We start from the raw sequence: 19,927 nt of genomic DNA on the forward strand, positions 1-19,927 counted from the left end.
CAGCTTCAGCCTTGAAAGGCCCAAAGCTGGCCCCATCTCCTGGCCTTCCTGCCTGGAAAGGGCATCAGATAGTATAGGGTTGGTCAAACGGTTTGTTCGGGTTTTTCCATAAAATCTTATGGAAAACCTGAACGAACTGTTTGACCAACCCAATGTATTAGGGAACTGCAAAGAGCTGGACACTTGGTGATAGCGTGCTTGATTCTTGTTTCCCTCGAGGAAGGGCTCGGGGGCTGGGGCAGATACAAGAACAGCTGGCAGGACTCTGAGGTCTGCTCAAAAGCCGGCACACAGTCTGCAGACTTTGGTGGTCTCTTCCAAACACCACAGCATCTTCTGGAGTGCAAACAACTGTCAGAACCAGCACTGCACTGGCAAATCCCAGGGGCTCAAAAATATTTTGTTGTCACTGAATGAAATCCGAGGGCTGCTAAAACTGCCCCGGGCCTGAATGCCCCCTAGACACCATCACAGTGGCCTGCCTCCCAAGCTATGACTCTGCAACTATACCTACACTGTGCATGGTCTACCTCCTGCACACTGATGGCCAAGTTCTAGAAGGTTCTCTCCACAGCAGTCATGTTTTCCATCCCTGCTCCTTTTGGGTTCTTCCCCCATCACTGCTCCCTGGCAATGGACCAAGATTTGCAGGGCTTAAAATCCTTTAAGAGATCCTAGAGGTTCTCAAAAGAACAGAGCCAGTTCCTCAACTGTAGCACAGGTGACATTTCCTGCCCTGTGCCCTGCAGGGTGTTTCACACAACCCCTGGGCTCTGCCACTCGATTCCAGTGCCGTCCATCCCCTCAAAGTTGTGATCACCGAAACTGCCTCCAGATGTAGCCAGATGTCCGCCGAGGGGTATGGGGCAAAACCACCCTCTTCAGGGCAGAATATCCTAATAGGTGATCACAGTCCCCTTTGTGACACACGGGCACCGCTTGCCTCTCCTGGGCTCTCTGAGGCAATGAAGGTCTCAACCTCCAGGCTTTGTGCTCCACTCTGAGCAGTTTTCATCACTCCCTGGGTCTCTTAAGTGTGTCTTCCTACTCCACTAAACATCATTTAATTGATATTTTCTTTTTTGATATTTTTCTTTTTGGACACACTGCACAGCTTGAGGGATCTTAGTTCCCCAACCAGGGATGGAAGCAATGTCCCCTGCAGTGAAAGCGTGGAGTCCTAACTGCTGCACCTCCAGGGAAGTCCCCCAAACATCATTTTAGATTCCCACCTAGAACTTGGGTTCTAGGTCTATGACTCTCTTGGGAAAAGAATACGAGGGGAGGATAACTCCTCCCAAATGTACCAGATTACATCATCCTTTCTGAGGCAATGATGTCTGACCTGAGTGAGCCTCCAAGAGAAGGAGTACTACAAGTTTGGGGGAAACAATGCCTGAGGTGGGAACACAAATGGTTTGTCTGAATAACTGTAAAGAGGGCACAAGGACTGGATGCCGGAGAGAGAAAGAGAGGATTGGAGAACATGAATCTGGAGAGATTCCCCAGGCCGCAGAACATGAAGGTTTGGGCAGGCATGGGAAGGACTGTGGAGTCCATCCACAGTGTGATGGGAATCCACCAGAGGTTTCCCATAGGGTCCACAGGATGAACTGATTGACGTTGGGAATAACCCCTCCAGATGCTGCATGAAGAGAGGTGAGGCTGTTAAGCGTGGGAGAAGAGAGGCCAGTTTGGAGGCTCCTGCAGTCATCCATGTGGGAGGTGATGGCAGCCTACAGGTGGGGGTGGAGGTGCTGAGGTCACTTTGGGGATATATTTTCACAACAGGGCCAAGAGGATGTGCTGATGGACTGGATGAGAGATGTGAGAAAAAGACAGGCATCAAAGACAGCCCATGGTGTTGGGCCAGAGCAATTGTGCAGATGGTGGTGCCATTTACTGAGATGAGAAACACCAGAGAAGAGAAGGTTTAGAAGAAAAACTGGAGAGTTCTCTAATAGGTAAGTTTGTGATGCCTATTAAATATCGGGGTGGAGCTGTTGAGTGGGCAGTTTTACCAATTAGTCAGGATTTCTAGGAACAGGGCCAGGCTGTGGATGTTAATGTGGAGTAATCAGGATAAACATGGACGGAGCTACAGGAGTTCATGAAGTTGGACGAGACCACCTTGGAAGTGCATGCAGATGGAGCGGTGGACCAAGGGTTGAACCTTAAGCAATGAAACATCCAGGGATCTGGAAGCTGAGGAGTGATGATAAAGTAAACCGAGCAGGAACAGGCAATGAGTGATGAGGAGAACCTAGGAGTGTAGAGACTGTTCAGGAAGGAGACAGAGACTGACTGTCAAATGCCTCTGAGATCACATAATAGGAGGTCTGAGAGTCGCCCACTGGATTAGGCAACCTCGATGAGAGCAGGGAAGGGGAAGAAAAGCTGGACAGAATGGCAGAAGAGAAAGCAGAGCAAGTCAGCACAGATAACTCTTTGTAGGAATGCTTCCGTAAAGCGGAGCAGTGAACCAAAGTGATACTTGGAGGGTGTGACATCAAAGGAGGCTTGGATTGCTTTTAAATGCACTTTTAATTTCAACAAATTTACTGAGTGCCTCCTATGTGCCGGGTGCATGCAATGATATGAAGGCAAATGTTCATTCCAAAAAATGTACAGGTCAGGAAGGTGGAGAGAGCTAGCAATGCAGCATTTCTTTACCATGTAACTAACATGTGCTATAGAAGAGTGCTCAGAATGTGTGCAAATCCAGAGAAGGGAGACTTAGCTGACTTGGGAGGGATTAAATCTAGGCAGGCTTCCCAGAGGAGGTGATGATTGAGGCAAACTTTGAAGAATGAGTAGAAGTTAGTCTGCTTCAGAAGGCAGGGAAGGGCTTTCCAAGAAAATAAGATCATATGAAGAAAGAGGCAGGCACAGAACAGAATGTGTTTAGGACAGCAAGAAATTCATGATGACTAGAACAGAAAGAGGGAGAATAGGGCAAGATTATGCTGAAGAAAGAGGAAGCAGGACATCCTGGAAGGTCTTATTTTCCAGGCCAACCAGTTCAGCTTTTAAACTGTTAAGAGAATGGGGACCTGCTGAAGGGTTTAAGCAAGAGAGCAATATGCTTGTTTTGGCATTTTAGAGAAATCTATCTGCAGCCATGTGAGGGATAGATTTGAAAATGGGACACATTGGAGGGCATTACAGTACGTCCAGGTAATTGTGAGGAACATCTTGAAGGGAAAATTGGTAAGACAAGAAGCTTTGTGAGCAGAAAGAGAAGGATGACAGGAAGTGGCTCCTGGGAGAGATTAGATGTTAACTTGGAGGAGGATCAAGTGACGATGTTAAGTAAGAATTTGAAACTCAACAGAGAAATCAGGATAAAAACACAGATTTAAAATTCATAGTTTGGACACAGAATAAAGTTTATAAAACAGCAAACTTTGATTCAACTGCTGTTTGTTGCTGTTGTTGTTCAGTTGCTAAGTCGTGTTTGATTCTTTGTGAACCCATGGAATGCAGCACACCAGGCTCCCCTGTTCTCACCATCTCCCAGAGTTTGCTCAGATTCACGTCCACTGAGTCAGTGAAGTTATCTAACCATCCCATCCTCTGCTGTCCTCTTCTCCTTTTGCCTTTAATATTTCCCAGCATCAGGGTCTTTTCCAATGAGTCAGTTCTTTACATCAGGTGGTCAAAATGTTGGAACTTCAGCTTCAGCACCAGCGCTTCCAATTAATACTCAGGGTTGATTTCCTTTAGGATTGACTGGTTTGATCTCTATGTAGTCCAAGGGACTCTCTAGAGTCTTCTCCAGCACCACAATTCAAAAGCATCAATTCTTCGGGCCTCAGCCTTCTTTATGGTCCAATTCTCACATCCATACATGACTACTGGAAAAATTGTTGCTTTGACTATACAGATCTTTGTTGGCAAAATAATATCTCTGATTTTTAATATGCTGTCGAGGTTTGTCATAGCTTTCCTTCCAAGGAACAAGCATCTTTTAATTTCGTGGCTGCAGTCACTGTCCACAGTGATTTTGGAGCCTAAGAAAATAAAATCTGTCACTGTTCCTACTTTTTCCCCTTCTATTCGCCACGAAGTGATGGGAATGCCATGATCTTTGTTTTTTGAATGTTGAGTTTTAAGCCTACCTTTTCACTCTTCTCTTTCACCTTCATCAAGAGACTCTTTAGTTCCTCTTCACTTTATGCCATTAGAGTGATATCATTTGCATATCTGAGGTTGCTATTTCTCCTGGCAATCTTGGTTCCAGCTTGTGATTCATCCAGTTTGGCATTTTGCATGATGTACTCTGCTGTATTTTATGTAAAATTATGTCTTTCCATCTATTTGTCTGTCTGTTCACTTGTCCATCATCTATCCATTTGTCCATCCATCCATCCATTCAACTATCCATCCATCTATCTAATAAAATAGCATGGAAGGACTTAAGTAAAAATATTAATAGCATTTATTTCTGTGTGGAATATTTCCTCATGTCCATTAAATTTTTTACAATGGATGTTGACTACTGATAAAGTTATAAATATTTATTTACATATAATAGAGATACAAGGAAAACTAGAAGACCTTGGTGTCTCAGGATCTGAGGCAGCAGACTTCCAGAGACTTCCAGGTAGGAGTTCATATCTACTGCAGCGATGTTTCCATTAATGTAGGGAGGGATAATAGTCCCCTAAGTTTGTGACCAGTGGGTGCCTACTGCTCAAAGAAAGAGCAATTTCAGCGCTCAATACTTAAGTCAGATTTTAGTAGGTGAAGTAGAGGATGAAGGAAAGGAGCTGTAAGCAGAGGGAGAGGGTAAAGTATAAAGATGGAGGAAAAGGATAAAACTCCTGGAGCAGAGTGTGGAGGATTTGGGGACAAATGGGTCCAGAGGCTCAGTGGAGGGATCTGCCTGGAACTGGAAGAGGGCAATGCAGGGACAGTGCTAGGGTTGGGGGGTATTTGTAATTGTGGTGGGAAAATTGAGGTGGTCCTTCTGAGTGCTTCCATGCCTACAAGATCTGAAGTCATCTTCTCAAAGTGAAGGAATCTGGTTGGTTGAGGCTTTCAAGACAGGGAGTGAAAGATGCATCAAAGGACTGGTGAGCTTTGCTGTAGAACCTGCTGAGGTCAGAGAGTATGATATAGGATTGTACTGTCTCTCAGGATCATCTCATTTGATCCAGTACTAGAGGGGCAGGAAACAGCTCTGGCCCTGAACATGGAAGAGTGAGTTACATATTGACCCAAGGTGACATTTAGCCCATCAGATGGAGTGTAAGCATGGAGGGGAGAGGGAATTGTGTTCAGGGACAGGAGGCATGCAGGAGGCCTGGGGTGAAGAAGCCATGCCAGATGGGCAGCGGATGGTGAGTCAGAGGTGCAAATGAACTTGGTGAGCAGCTGCAGTAGGGGAGGAGGTGGGAACACTGGTTGTGGAATGGTTGATGTGGGGATTTTAGAGTTTCAGTTTCAGATATGGCACAGTTCTGGGTGATAATGAGCTTGGGAAGGCCATTGTGGGAGCAGGTGGCTGGAGTGGAATGTAGGTCAAGGCTACTATGGTTAGGAAAGTTACGTCTATTCTTTTTTCTGTTGTTGTTAAATCCAAACTAGTATATATTTGTTTTGTCTTTTTTTTTAAACTTTAATTGACGTATAGTTGATTTACAATATTGTGTAAGTTTCAGGTGTATAGCACAGTGATTCAGTTATACTTATATATGTATGTATGCATATATTCTTTTCTAGATTCTTTTTCCTTATAGGTTATTATATAACATTGAATATAGTTCCCTTTGCTCTACTGTAGGAAGTTAAGTCTATTCATTATACCTTTATTCAGATGATATTTCAAGGAATGGATAAAGAATTGCCTCCCTTATGCCCTCTCAAACTGTTTAAATATTGCCTGATTTACGTTTGGCTTTCCTAGCTTCCCTGTGTGTGGAAACAGCATTGCAAATTAGCTGAGAAAATCTGAAGTTTCCTTCATCTGTCATGAAAAAGACGCCAACACAAGATAATGACAGGATATGACCTTCTGACTGCCAATTAGCAACTGAAATGAATGTCTAGCCCTGGTCCCTGCCAAGTGCCCCCATTAGTATCAGTCCTGTAGGAAGGCAAAGGAGTAAGACCAGAGCTGCTTGTTCCTCAATGTGGCAATACGCTGGGCCAAATGGGTGACTCCTTCTCAGAGAAAGTTCTTCCAGAAGTAGATTGTGCAGATTATTTGTAGTGGGTTGAATGTGCCCCCAAAGATGCATCCATTTCCTCAACCCTGAACCTGTGAACATGACCTTATTTGGAAAAAGGGTCCTTGCAGATATAACTAAGGATCTCAAGCTGAGATCATCTTTTTTTTTTTTTTCTTGGTTAATGTCTATTTCCAGCTCACATTTTTTTTTTCTCTCAACAATTTCACAAAAGGCTTATATTACTTTCAGACTAGTTTCACACTGGCAGAATAAAAGTAATTGCAATATTCTCTAAAATATCTTAGCATTAAAAAAACTCCCACTGTTTCCATTTGTTAAACTTTTGAAAAATAATACAATGCCCTAGGCCAGCTAGAAAATTTTATGATCTTGAAGAGAACTTTATCTTTAACATTAAATATACAACACTGCAAACATCAGGAACTTTCCCCTCTTGTACCAATGATACAAATGCAGGCTTCCCTGGGTGGCCATCCCTGTGGAGTACAGTATAAAAATTCCTGCCTTGAGTCACACAGACCACTTGTTAGCTGGGGGATCCAGAAAAAGTTACCTCACTGCTCTGAGCCTCGGTTTTCTGTTTTCCTCGACTATATAATAGGGATAACTGCATCAAACTAGCCAGGACGATAAGCTGCAATGATGCATGTAAAACATCAGATAGCATAGTTCATTTACTCATGATTCAGACTAAACTATCCGTCAGACTAAACCGTCACAGCAATTTCAATATGTCAATTACCTTTAGAGATGTTGCTGGGATAGGAAGACTGTCTCTTCTCCTGGGACTAAATAATGTTTAAGATAACCAAGCCACTGGAGACAAATCTGTTGGGATGACTGAATTTCAAAAAGGAGCCTTGTATTTCAAAATGGGAAAGAGCAAAACCAAAAGCCTACCCAGGGTAGACTGGAGTGGCCACCTTGGTCTCATAAAATCTGGAGATCTGGGCTCAGCAGGTGTGCCAGGGCGGCCTCCCCACCTCCTCACAGGTCAGTGACAACATGCTGGTCCCTGAGTCAGCGGACTCTTGGCCTACATTTCATGACTGTGGTTTCCTCAGTTCACCCATCCCACAGTGCACACCACTGCCTCACGAGGATGTCTTTGTTAAATCACTTAACAGTGGTTAATCAGTTCAGTAGCTCAGTCGTGTCCAACTCTTTGCGACCCCATGGACTGCAGTACACCAGGCCTCCCTGTCCATCACCAACTCCCAGAGTTTGCTCAAACTCATGTCTATTGAGTTGGTGATGCCATCCAACTATCTCATCCCCTGTCATCCCCTTCTCCTGCCTTCAATCTTTCCCAGCATCAGGGTCTTTTCAAATGAGTCAGCTCTTCACATCAGATGACCACAGTATTGGAGTTTCAGCTTCAGCATCAGTTCTTCCAATGGATATTCAGGACTGATTTCCTTTAGGATGGACTGGTTGGATCTCCCTGCAGTCCAAGGGACTCTCAAGAGTCTTCTCCACACCACAGTTCAAAAGCATCAATTCTTTTGGCACTCGGCTTTCTTTATGGTCCAACTCTCACATCGATAAATGATTACTGGAAAAACCATAGCTTTGACTAGATGGACCACAGTCGGCAAAGTAATGTCTCTGCTTTTTAATCAGATAACCAGTTAGCTGTAGTGCCAGTAGTTGGAATAGAAGAAAGTTTTCTTTCTTTAACTTTTGTTTGCTCACTCCTACTTGTGAGGAATGCTGATGAGCATTCTCAGTGACAAAAGGAATTTAAAGACAACAACCAAAAAAATATCACTGGGAAAACCTGACAGCACTCAATTAAGTATGCTTCCTTTGAGAGCTTAGTAAACAGCCAAGTGCTGTTTGCATTCAATTTAGACAAGGACATTAAAGATACTCATTTCTGTTTTCTTTTTTCTTTAAAGCGTAACGTAGTCTTGGGCCCTCTGGTTTCTGAGATCCTTCTTGAGAGTCCTGGTCTGAGTGTAGCTGAAGAAGCTGAGATCATCTTAGATTGTCCAGGTGGGCCCTAAATCCACTGACAAAGGTCCTTATAAGAGACAGAAGAGAAGATATAGAAGCATAGACTGAAGTGGTGCTCCCATAAGCCAAGGAATGCTTGGAGCCAGCAGAAGCTGAATGAAGCCAGGAAGCATTCTCCCCTAGTGTCTTGAGAGGGAATAAGTCCTTGATGATACTTTTACAAAATTTTAATTTATTAATTTATTTTTGGCTATGCTGGGTCTTCACTGCTACGAGAGCTATTCTCTAGTTGTAGTGGTTTCTCTTGTTGCAGAGCATGGGCTGTAGGGCATGTGGGCTTCAGCAGCTGTGGCACATGGGCTCAGTGGTTGTGGATCCCGGGCTCTAGAGCACAGGCTCAATTGTTGTAGCATGCGGGCCTTGTTGCTCCCGAGCATGTGGGATCTTCCTGGACCAGGGATCGAACCTGTGTGTCCTGCATTGGCAGGTGGATTCTTTACCACTGAGTCACTAGGGAAGCCCCTTGCTGACACTTTGATTTTGGACTTCCGTAATGGAGAATACTCAGTTTGTGAAAATTTGCTGTGGCAAGTCTGGGAAGGCAATATAGTACCCAGTGCAGGGTACTATAAAGAGGATACCCCTCTTCCTTAGTCTTCTGGAATGATTATTAAACATATTATTGTGGAGTTTATAAGCTGAATCCCTAAAGTCATATATTTAATTTCATGCAAGAGGAGAATCTGATTTTCAATGAGACAAAGAGTTTGCTTCCATGCCCAGAATTATATAGAAAAATTGAACAAAACATGCTGCTTGCCTGGATAACTGAAACATTCTGAGAGCTGCTATATCCTCATCCAACTGGGTAAAATAGGAAGGTAAAGGTTTAAAAGACATTGATTATTTGAGCTGCACAGCCCAGAAAATAAAGGAATAGTGGTGTCACTGTGCTCCAGGCAAAACTCAGTGCCCTATTGACCCCTTAACTGTCATGCCATTCCCTTGTCTATGCGTCATTAAATAATGTACAGTATTACATGAAAACTGAATCAGGTTAAAAAAATAATCAACTGGATATAACCTAAGCAACTTTTATGTTTTTCATCCATCCATCCATCCATTCAATCTTTCAACAAATTCATGAAAATGGTTTCAATAAGCCATTTTTGAGGCACTGTCTAGTTGTTGGGGTTGTTAAGAGTACAACAGACAAGAGCATACAGCCTAGTGACATTACGGTTCAGGAAATTATTAGAATTACTGAACGACTACCTAAGTCTCAGCTAAAATGACATTTTGTACTTTCTACATGACTGGCGAAATAGTAATGGCTCTGACAAATCGCGTTCTCATGCTATACTGGAAGTACTGGTACAACCAGATACCGGGAATACTTGAAGCTATTTATGTAATTGGTTCTGAATTAATTGTATTGGTGAAGGAGAAGGATGGGAGGCATACACAATATAATAAATCAACGTGATGTCAGAGCTTGCAACTATGTTCTATTCAGCTTTGTGGTTTTGAAGATTTATCAACTGATTGTATTTTCTTTATATAATAGAATTAATTGATATTCTTTGAGATCAGAATATAACGAGAAAGTCCTTAGAAGACTGGATAGTAGGGAAAGACAATCTTGGAGTCCATGTTTGCTACTCATCATCTGAAAACTGGAATCCCTTCTTGTCTGTTTGTGCCCACAGAGGTCCCAAGGCATCTGTCTGATCTGTTCCCAGCCTGTGCCTGAGGGTTTGTCTCCTGGATTACGTCATACACTTTCTTAGAAATCTAGAGTGATTTCCACGTATGTTTCACATACATATTACTGATTGTTAGATTTACATGTCTCCACCAATTATGACCCTTTGGGTCTTATGTCCATTTGGGTACTTTGTTCCTGTTCTCAACTTGATTATGGTTGAACTTTTGTCTCTGGCCCACCTGTGCAAATGTTCCTTTCAACACTTTTCCCAGACAGCTTTACTATTCTCAATTTAGGAAATCCTTTCCAGGTGGTTGACACTGGCCCTGGCCCTCTAGTCATCCCAATTTCTGTTGTGATCAAACTCTTCACCCTTCCCACTGCTCGAATATATATATATCCTTTAATGAAATGGATGCTAAACAGAAAATAAACCTTTATATAACTTACATTTTAAAAATCTCTTCTGATAGAAAGTCTTTTGAAGATGAGATGTTGCTGACTCTGTTAATTCTATTTAAACAAGTCAGAAAATGAACACATCTCATGGAAAGTGCATCTTTCAGTGACTTATCCAATACTTTCAATATTTTAAATTTTTACACTTAGAGTCAAGCCTAAGAATTTCTCAGCCCTGATATTGACCACATATTGTGTCTATCCTCAGACTTGTATTGTTACTAGAGACTACTTTCATTTCCTTTGTCCTCAAAGCAAATTTTTAAGATGGGCATCAACCATTTCCATTTATTTAATCAAGTCGCAATGTATTCACAAAACAGAGTCTGAGTCACATAAAGCATAATTTTTAATCCCCATGCTACATGTTAGGATGCTAAAGTAAGGTAATGTAAACAGTCTGGTCAAATAATAATTAACTTTGATTCTCTTGAAAGCTTTCCTCAGTTTAAATCCTAATAAACCAGGGACATTAGAAAAACAGGAGGTGACATCTCCCATCTCAGCGCAGCATGTAAGCTTCTCCCATGCCTTCACCATTGGTCACTTATACATAAAGTGCTGTGACTTCTTTTCCAAAAATATAAGCACACAGGAGAGCTAACAGGGAAATCACACCCTGAAAACTCAGATCTCCACAGTCTCTGCAGTGGGAACTTGTTTTTGTTCTTTTTTTTTTGAAATCCTTTCAATGTTAGGTCTACATGGCATGTCCTGGCCTCTCCACTTTTCTCTTCCCATCTTCAAATAAGGGATAATAATGTTCAATTTCGCTTACCTACCTCGAGGGAGAATTTTAGGAAAGAGTAATTTAATGTTAATAGGTTCTTTGAAGATGAAAAAGCACTTCATAATTGCTAAGTTCTATTATATTTTAAAAACCCATCTCAAAGATATTGCTCTTTCCTTATGCTCATAACTTTGATTAATTAAAAATAATTATCCTTTCTCAACCTCATTATTTGAGTGCATTAAATATGAGGTTCCCACACCATGCCTGTTTCCATGCTTTACCCAATATTACTGCCTCCCTTTTTGGATCTTCATGTTTTCTAACTTCTCACATATTGGTAAATGAAGTGAAAATCTGGCATTTCTGCCTGGGGTGATTTCATGTTTTTGTGTGAAAACTGCACCAATATCTAGCTTTCTTTTTCTGACACTTCCTGGGCAGGGCGGCGGTGGGGTGGGGGGGGCAGTCAGGGGGCTCATGAAGCTGCCAGCATCTATGGCAATGCTTTCCCAAGGGTGGCGATCCTTCCTTTGGCATCAGGGTCCCTGAGATGCTTAGTCAAATACAAGTGCCCAGAGATTAGACTCTCTGTGGGGTGGGTTCTGGGAATCTGCTTTTAAAACAAGTTCTGCGGTTACCGACTGAAGTTTGAGAATCACAGACTCCAAGTCCCTCATCCCCCCACCTTTTTTTTAAAGATAGAAAAAAAAAAGTTCTGGGGAACTGTCTCGTGCTCCAGTGTTTAGGAGTCCACACTTTCACCGCTGAGGGCACAGTTCAATCCCTGGTAGGAGAACTAAGATCCCACAAGCAAAAAAAGGTCTCAGAGTCAGAAGTGAAGTTTTGCCTTAGGCATTAGTCAATGCATTCTATGCACAGGTACCCCAGAAGGATGGAGTTCAAAAACCCATCTCTTCCAAAAGCAGAGGATGTGAAGTGTCCTGCTTGTCTTCCTCTCAGCCCAACGACTGGCAACCATGTCTTCTCCCGCTCCATTACATAGAAGAGGGGTTCTTCCTTTTTTTCCTGAGCTAATTTCCTTCTTGTGTAACCAGCCGGTAAGCGGTGACACTTGCCAGGGGCTTCCCTCCAGTCCAGAGGAAGAAGGGCTGCTCAGGTTTCGGGGTTTCTCTTTTCACTTTGCCATAGACCCCCTTCCCTCTTGGAGAAGGAAATGGCAACCCACTCCAGTATTTCTTGCCTGAAAAATCCCATGGACAGAAGAGCCTGATGGGCTACAGTCCATGGGGTCACAAAGAGTCGGACATGACCGAGTGACTGAATGTAAGTACCTTCCCTCCTGCCTCCCCGGGGCTCCTGTCCCATCAATTTCTGTCCTCTTATAATTCAAATCTTTCCCTCTCTTCTTACATAGCTTCCTCAAAACCTTGCACCCTTTGAGCTGCCCCACCCGGCTGAGCTTCCAGAAAGGGCAGTGACTAGGCTATGGATGGCTAATACAAATGAAACCATGCAGCGCTCCCTTTAGAAGGTGAGCACAGTACAAATGGGGGGTAGGGGGGTGGTGCAGGTGGAAACAATAAGCTTGTCCTTGCTGTGGAGTTGCTCTAGAGTTAGCCTCTGGGAAGTGGAGTCTTGATTCTTTGCAGGCCCCCCTACTTGTAGAACGACAGTTCCCTGCTCCCATGCCACACCCGTCATGGTCTGCATTCCCTCTGCTGGGTGCACATTCCTGCCCGCTGAGTTCAGGGTTTGGCCCTAAGCTGGTCTCCCATCTCCACAGCTAATAGTGGGTTCGGCTCTGTCCTGGCATTCCTGCCAGTGGTTTGTTCTGTAATTGTTCCCTCCTCATCTGTGGGAAGACTGAGGTGTGGTCTCTGTCCTCCCGGACATGCAGGCCTGCAGGGAGAGGCGGGGTGGGCTGCTGCTGGGCAGGTGACAGAACCACCTGCCCGAACACTCCTCGCCTCCAACCACCCAGAAAAGCCATGGGAATCCTGATTCCTGAGGGATGTGACTTGGCGCCAAGTTTTGCTCCTGATTGAGTCCAGGAGGCAAATGATGAAAGCAAGTGAGAGAATCATTCCTAAAGAGTACTAATATATAATTTCATTTCTATGAATTTCTAGAACATTCAAAGAAAATAAGTGCTGAAAAAGATTTATTCAGTGGTTTCACGGAGTTGAGAAGGGTCAAGGACAGACTGGGAAGGACCATGAGAAGATTTTTGAGGTGATAGAAAAATCCTTTATCTTTACAGAGGTGCAGGATATAAATGTATATATTGTTGTTTAGTCACTAAGTTGTGTCTGACTCTTTGCAACCCCATGGACTGTAGCCTACCAGGCTCCTCTGTCCATAGAATTCTTCAGGCAAGAATACTGGAGTGGGTTGCCATTTCCTTCTCCGGGGGATCTTCCTGACTTGACCTAGGAGTCAAACCTTGTCTCCTGCATTGCAGGTGGATCCTTTATTGTCCCAGCTACCAGGGAAGATAAAGTAAAGGGAAGGGGCTGGCAAAATGGGGATGTAGAATGGAAGACACCAGAGGTGGAGTGAGTGAGGTGGCAGTATAGTCATGTGACATTTCTAATATGCCAGAGGCTCACCATCCAGCACTGGGTCCTCAGCAATAGGAGGGAGCATTTAGGAATTCATGTTTAAGACAACTGTTTCTCTCTAAAACTTAGATAAGCCATTTGAACCAAATGGAATTTTAATTGCTAGGGATTTTTAAAAATTTACACACATTTACAATTTTTATATCAATTCATTAACATGCTCTTGGATGCTTTTAAAAATTATCGTTGGTTTTGTCTTCTTGAGCAGTCAGCTCAGTTGGTGGCTCTCTCCTCATCTCATCTCCTGGGACCCATGTTGACTAAGATGTATGCTTCCATATTTTTCATCTAAATCATTTAATCATATTCTTTGTTGCTGTTCAGTCACTCAGTCGTGTCCAACTCTTTGTGACCCAATGGGCTGTAGCACGACAGGCTTCCCTGTCCTTCACCATCTCCTAGAGCTTGCTCAAACTCATGTCCATCGAGTTGGTGATGCCATCCAACCATCTCATACTGTTGTCCCCTTCTCCTCCTGCCTTCAATCTTTCCCAGCATCAGGGTCTTTTCTGAGTTAGCTCTTCACATTGGGTGACCAAAGTATTGAAGTTTCAGTATCAGTCCTTCCAATGGATATTCAGGATAGGTCTCCTTTAGGATTGACTAGCTTGATCTCCTAGCTGTCCAAGGGACACTCAAGAGTCTTCTCCAACATCACAGTTCAAAAGTATCAATTCTTTGATGCTCAGCCTTCTTTATGGTCCAACTATCACATCCATACATGACTACTGGAAAAACCATTGCTTTGACTGGATGGGCCTTTGTTGGCAAAGTAATGTCTCTGCTTTTTAATATGCTGTCTTAGATTGGTCATAGCTTTTCTTCCAAGGAGCAAGTGTCTTTTAATTTCATGGCTGCAGTCACCATCTGCAGTGATTTTGGAGCCCAAGAAAATAAAATCTGTCACTGTTTCCACTGTTTCCCCATCTATTTGCCATGAAGTGATGGAACTGGATGCCATGATCTTCATTTTTTGAATGATGACTTTCAAGCCAGCTTTTTCACCTTCCTCTTTCACTTTCATCAAGAGGCTCTTTAGTTCCTTTTCGCTTTCTGGATAAGGGTGGTGTCATCTGCATATCTGAGGTTATTGATATTTCTCCCAGCAATCTTGATTCCAGCTTGTGCTTCATCCAGTCCAGCATTTCGTATGATGTACTCTGCATATAAGTTAAACAATCAGGGTGACAATATACAGCCTTGATGTACTTCTTTCCCAATGTGGAACCAGTCCATTGTTCCACGTCCAGTTCTAACTGTTGCTTCTTGACCTGCATATAGGTTTATTAGGAGGCAGGTAAGGTAGTCTGGTATTTCCATCTCTTGAAGAATCTTCCAGTTTGTTGTGATCCACACAGTCAAAGGCTTTAGCGTAGTCAGTGAAGTAGAAGTAGATGTTTTTCTGGAATTTTCTTGCTTTTTCTATGATCCAATGGATCATATACTAATTTATTTGTATTTACATATCTATCTATATTTATATACATACAGGTTTTGTGTCATTATTTTTCAGTTTTTAAATTGTGTTGTTCATACTTTTTTGCTTTTCTTCCCTCAACAATATCTTACAGAAATGCCCCTCCATCATCTGATAAGATCTAACTCAGCCCTTTAACACCTCATGTCACTGTGCAGTGTGGAGCTGCTGTGATGAAGTTAACTGGTCTCTGCTGATAGATACTCAGAATGGTTCTACATTCGTGTCTTCACAAACAATGCCGAAATAAACATCCTGGTATGTTTTGTTAGGGAAGATAGGATAGCTTTTAGAAGTTTACACTGGAGAACCATATGCCTAGGTTGGATTCCTGGCTCTTTCATTTACCAGTTGTGTTACCTTGGGCAAGTGCTGATCCTGTATGGGTATCAGTTTCCTCATTTATAAAACGGGGATCATAACAGCATGTGCAGCTCATGCAAAGCCTTTACAAAGAAACCTGGCCCATAATAAAGGCTCAATAAATATTAACTGTTATTATAAGAGTCCTTTTAGCAGTGCTTTTATTTTTTCTATGAGATAGAATCATGGGCCAAAGGGTATATGGGTTTAAAATTTTAGTATATATCATTGATTGTGCTTTGAAAAAAAGGTTACCAAAAGTCATGTTTCTACCGGAAATGCAAGAGAATAATCTTTCACCCATATCCCCTTGAAAAGATACAATTCTTTTTAATTTTTGCTAATTTGATTGTTATAAAGTGATACATCATTGTCATTTTATTTGGCCATTGGTAAAGTTGAAATTCTTTTCATGGGTGTGTTGATTATTTGGATTTTTTTCTTCTCTGAACAGTTTTTTTCATTTTCTTTGCTGATTTTTCTAGCGTTGTTTCTCTCTTCTTTTCATATTAGAAGAGCTCTTTGAAATCTATATTACAGATTTTCAATCTCTGATTTTTCTGATTTACAAAGATTATTTTTCAAAATCAAACTTACCTTTCGGTGTTTTTTTGCCATAAAAACTATTTTCATTTTTATACATTTAACTATATCTTTCTTTTCTTTTACAGATTCTAGGGTTCAAATCTTGACCGAAAAAGTCTCTACTATTCAAAGTTTCTGAAGTTTGTTTTCTAGTCCCAAAAATGTTTGTTCTAGAATATATAGAAAGTCCTCTAGAGTTTCTTGAAGAAATTTTACTGCCATTTTTTACATGTGCTTTAAACTAGAGAGGAATTTAACCTTTTTTTTTTTTTTTCCTTTTTTGGTTGCACAATCAGCTGTGTTGGCATCATTAACTGAGTAGTCCATTCTTTTCCAACTGAATTAAAGTGCCATCTTTGTCATATAAATCTCACACAACTTTAGGTCTTTTTCTGCATAATGCAAGTGTTGAAAAGGAGTGTTCTCTTTAATAGTTTTGAAAGCTTTACTAGAGGTTTCTCACAAGTTCTGAAGAAAACTGGGTTAAGAAGCAGACACAGTCACAATCAGTCATGCATATTTTATGGTGACTTCTCAACTGATGTGTGCACTGAGCTTCTCTAGGGCATTGCTAGGAAGGCTGCTCAGATTCAGCGAGGGATGGGACCAGGGTAGCTCTGTAGGTGCCTAAGAAGGAACACAGGGGCTGCTGTTGGGATGGCGTGGGGGTGGGGGAGCTTATCTGACCCATGACTCAAATGGACAAGACACACTGAGCTATTCTTTCAGGAGGGGCCTTTGGGGGTTGAAGGGCCAGGACACATTCAATGGAATCTCATGATACTGTGGTTTCTACCTACTAATTCAGACTCTGCAGATGTAGCAAGGGATATTTAAAGTGTTATCCAGGACTTCTTAAGTTCCATAAAACTCTACAATTACACTTAATACCCACTTGGCCAAACTCTAAACATGCTCCAAGAGGCCTCCCTCCTGCCTCCACCTCCTCTTGCTAAAGACCTGAAAACAGATTTCTGCCACCCATGTTGTGTCTGCTTGGAAAGGGAGAGGGCATGGCAGGGCAGAAGGACAGGGAGGAGCCTGCTTTGCAGTTAGCAGAGGTTCTCAGAAATTCTGGCTTGAGAGGGCCCAGAATTTCTGGTTATGATACTGATAGGGTAAATTTGTCACCATCACTAATAAGAAATGAACACTTAGACCTTCTGGTGGTTGCACAGAAACTGATTAAACAGCATCAGATCTCTAATTCTGACTTCTGAAAGTTCTTCTCACACTGACAATTATGTAAAGAGTGACTCATATCACAACGACTTCTTAAAATAACACATTAACGAACAGTGCATGTCAACACTCTGGCACTCTTACTCAAAAGAGTTCACCTTTTTCAGTTGTTTAGTGCATCTTAGATTTGCTCTGGGAAAAGTGGTATTCAGAATCACTGAGACAGATAAAGAATTTTCAGTGGTGATTTCAGACAGAACAATGAGTAGAAACTTAATTGACACTCAACAACGATCTCCATTTTTCTGAATCCCAAATATTCTGAACTAAAAATTGAAATGAGATCGAAACTCTCACAACCAAGGAGTTTGAATTGAGTATTATTCCTTCTATCCATCCATCAGTCCACCTACCCACCCACCCCTCTACCCATCCATTCACCCACCTACCCATCTATCCACCCACTCATCCATCCATTCATCCATCTACCCATCCATCTATCCACCCATCCATCCATCCATTCACCCATCCATCTATCTACCCATCCATCCATTCATCCATCCATCCACCCATGCATCCACTCATCTAGTCATCCATTCATCCTCCCTTCTTCCCTCTCTCTCTCCTGTCCTTTGTTTCTTTTCTTCCTTCCACACATATTTTATTGAGTGCAAAGTCTGTAACTAGGAAAGCAAGACCTCATTCTCTCAAATAAATAGTAAGGAGTTAGTAAGTAATAAATAGTAAGACAAATAGTAAGGAGTTACAAGCATACAGTATAAATCTAAAATATACTTTTTTTCAGAGAGTGATAAGTTCTGTCAATATAATGAGTTAAGATGTTAAGCTGGAGAGTTATAACTGGCTGGGCTATTTTAAATTGCGTGCTCAGGGAAGGCACTTAGAGGAGATGTTTCAGCTGAAATGTGAATCTTCCCTATTCAGGCATAAAGATTTAAAAATACATGCATTGTGTATTATTCATAATTTATTAGACACAAAAGTAAGTTTGGAGCTTTCCACATTTACGGTTTTGTTTTTTACATCTCCATTCAAAATAGATGAGAACTTTTTAACTGATATTTTTGTATGCATCATTTTATGCAAGTGGGACATTTAATATACTGAACATCCCTACTGTCTATGGTGGTGGTGGTGGTGGTTTAGTCGCTAAGTTGTGTCAGACTCTGTGAGCCCATGGACTGTAGCCTGCCAGGCTCCCTTGTCCATGGAATTCTCCAGGCAAGAATACTGGAGTGGGCTGCCATTTCCTTCTCCACCCACTGTCTATAGTCCATCACTAAATTTTGCTCATTTTTTCATTCTTCTGAAATAACTTTCCATTCCCACTGCTTCCACCCTAGTTTGATTCTTTATTCTCTTTTCAAACAATTATTCCAAAGAACTGCCACTTAAATCTGACACCTCCAATTTCTACTCCAATTCATCTACTTATATTCAGAGTTGACTTTCTAGAATACAGACCTACTCAAGACATTCTTTCCCCTAAAAAAATACGCTGACATTTTCATGATAAAACCCAAAGTCCTTAGATGCCATTAAATGCCCTTCCCTATCTGGTGCAAGAAGCCTTTACAGCTTTTCTTTTCTCTGTTTTGCAGGCAAAGACAACTGACCTCTGTTTGTTTACCTGCCATCCTTCTGTGAAGTCTGGGCCCTCTCCCTGGAAGTTTCCTATCCCCATCTCTGCCAGCCAACTATTCTCCTCATTTTTAAAGCTCCTTGTACCTAATACTGATTACTATGTAATGTGCTAAGTGCCTTAATAGAAGTACATATAGCATTTATCACATTATATGGCAATTTGCCCAGAGGGGAAATAGAGGGGGCTAGAACCTGATACTGCAGCCAGGTTTTCTGGGTTCCAACCCCAGCTTGGTCTGTGATTATCACTGTGAGTTTGCTAATGTTTGCACCTTATTTTCTTCACATATTCAGCATGTGGGTTATAGGGTAGTTGGAAGTATCTAGAATAGTGCTTGGCATGTTTAGCAAATTTTCAATGAATGTGTTATTGTTTAGCTTTATATTCACTTCTGTATCTTGAGAGACATAAAATTAGCATACAGGGATGATTAAAAGAATAAAAAGATCAGGATGAGTACCTCATTAATATGCAAATGGAAATCATAATCAAAGAATAAAGATAAAGAATTTTGAATATTACTTTAAGATTTCTGGGTCAAAGACACATACAATGGACACATACAGTTAAGGAAATGGTAATATTTTTAGTGGATGAACTGAAAGTCCTGAATTGTAGAGGCTCTTTCAGATATTTTTAATCCCTGTCATGCACTCCTCATGGGTTTCCCACCATTTTCTGTCCCACTCTGTGACCCTGGGGATAGGCCATTACTGCTGCAATAGTTGGAGATTCCTTGCCCTCTGGTCTGTGGTTGGCTTGGCCAGTAGGACTGGTGGGTGGAAGAAGGACGTTGTGCTATTTCCTGGCCTTTTTCTACCTGACTTAGGGTGGGCAGGGCTGTGTCCATATGTGACCACAGTTTCTATGGGAGGCCCAATGGGGTTCCAGCTCCACTTCCTCTCTCTTACTTGGCATGAGTGTTAGCCTTGCACGTTTTAACAGTGTCCTTATCAACTTGGAAATTCTGTGGTACAAATGCTGCTAGAGTTGTTCTGCTCAAAACCCATCAATCG

At 42.0% G+C, this 19,927-nt stretch overlaps 1 protein-coding gene and 1 long non-coding RNA gene across 5 annotated transcripts in view; one reads left to right on the forward strand and one right to left on the reverse strand.

The window, feature by feature from the left end:
• HECW1 (HECT, C2 and WW domain containing E3 ubiquitin protein ligase 1) overlaps window positions 1–19,927 on the reverse strand; it is a 471,951-nt gene that overhangs the window by 26,613 nt on the left and 425,411 nt on the right. The window lies entirely within an intron of this gene.
• Window positions 998–19,427, forward strand: LOC145523995 (uncharacterized). Of its 2 annotated transcripts, XR_014067011.1 has the most exons (5): window positions 998–1,659; window positions 1,792–1,964; window positions 12,432–12,548; window positions 13,147–13,249; window positions 18,868–19,427. It is a non-coding gene; the product is annotated as an uncharacterized LOC145523995 (long non-coding RNA). The 2 variants fall into 2 exon arrangements; XR_014067010.1 differs by lacking the exons at window positions 12,432–12,548; window positions 13,147–13,249; window positions 18,868–19,427 and adding exons at window positions 15,210–15,373; window positions 16,150–16,425.

The sequence above is a fragment of the Giraffa tippelskirchi genome, chromosome 10, assembly GCF_054371585.1.
Source record: "Giraffa tippelskirchi isolate mGirTip1 chromosome 10, T2T-mGirTip1v1.2.pri, whole genome shotgun sequence".
In the NCBI taxonomy this organism is placed as follows: domain Eukaryota; kingdom Metazoa; phylum Chordata; class Mammalia; order Artiodactyla; family Giraffidae; genus Giraffa; species Giraffa tippelskirchi.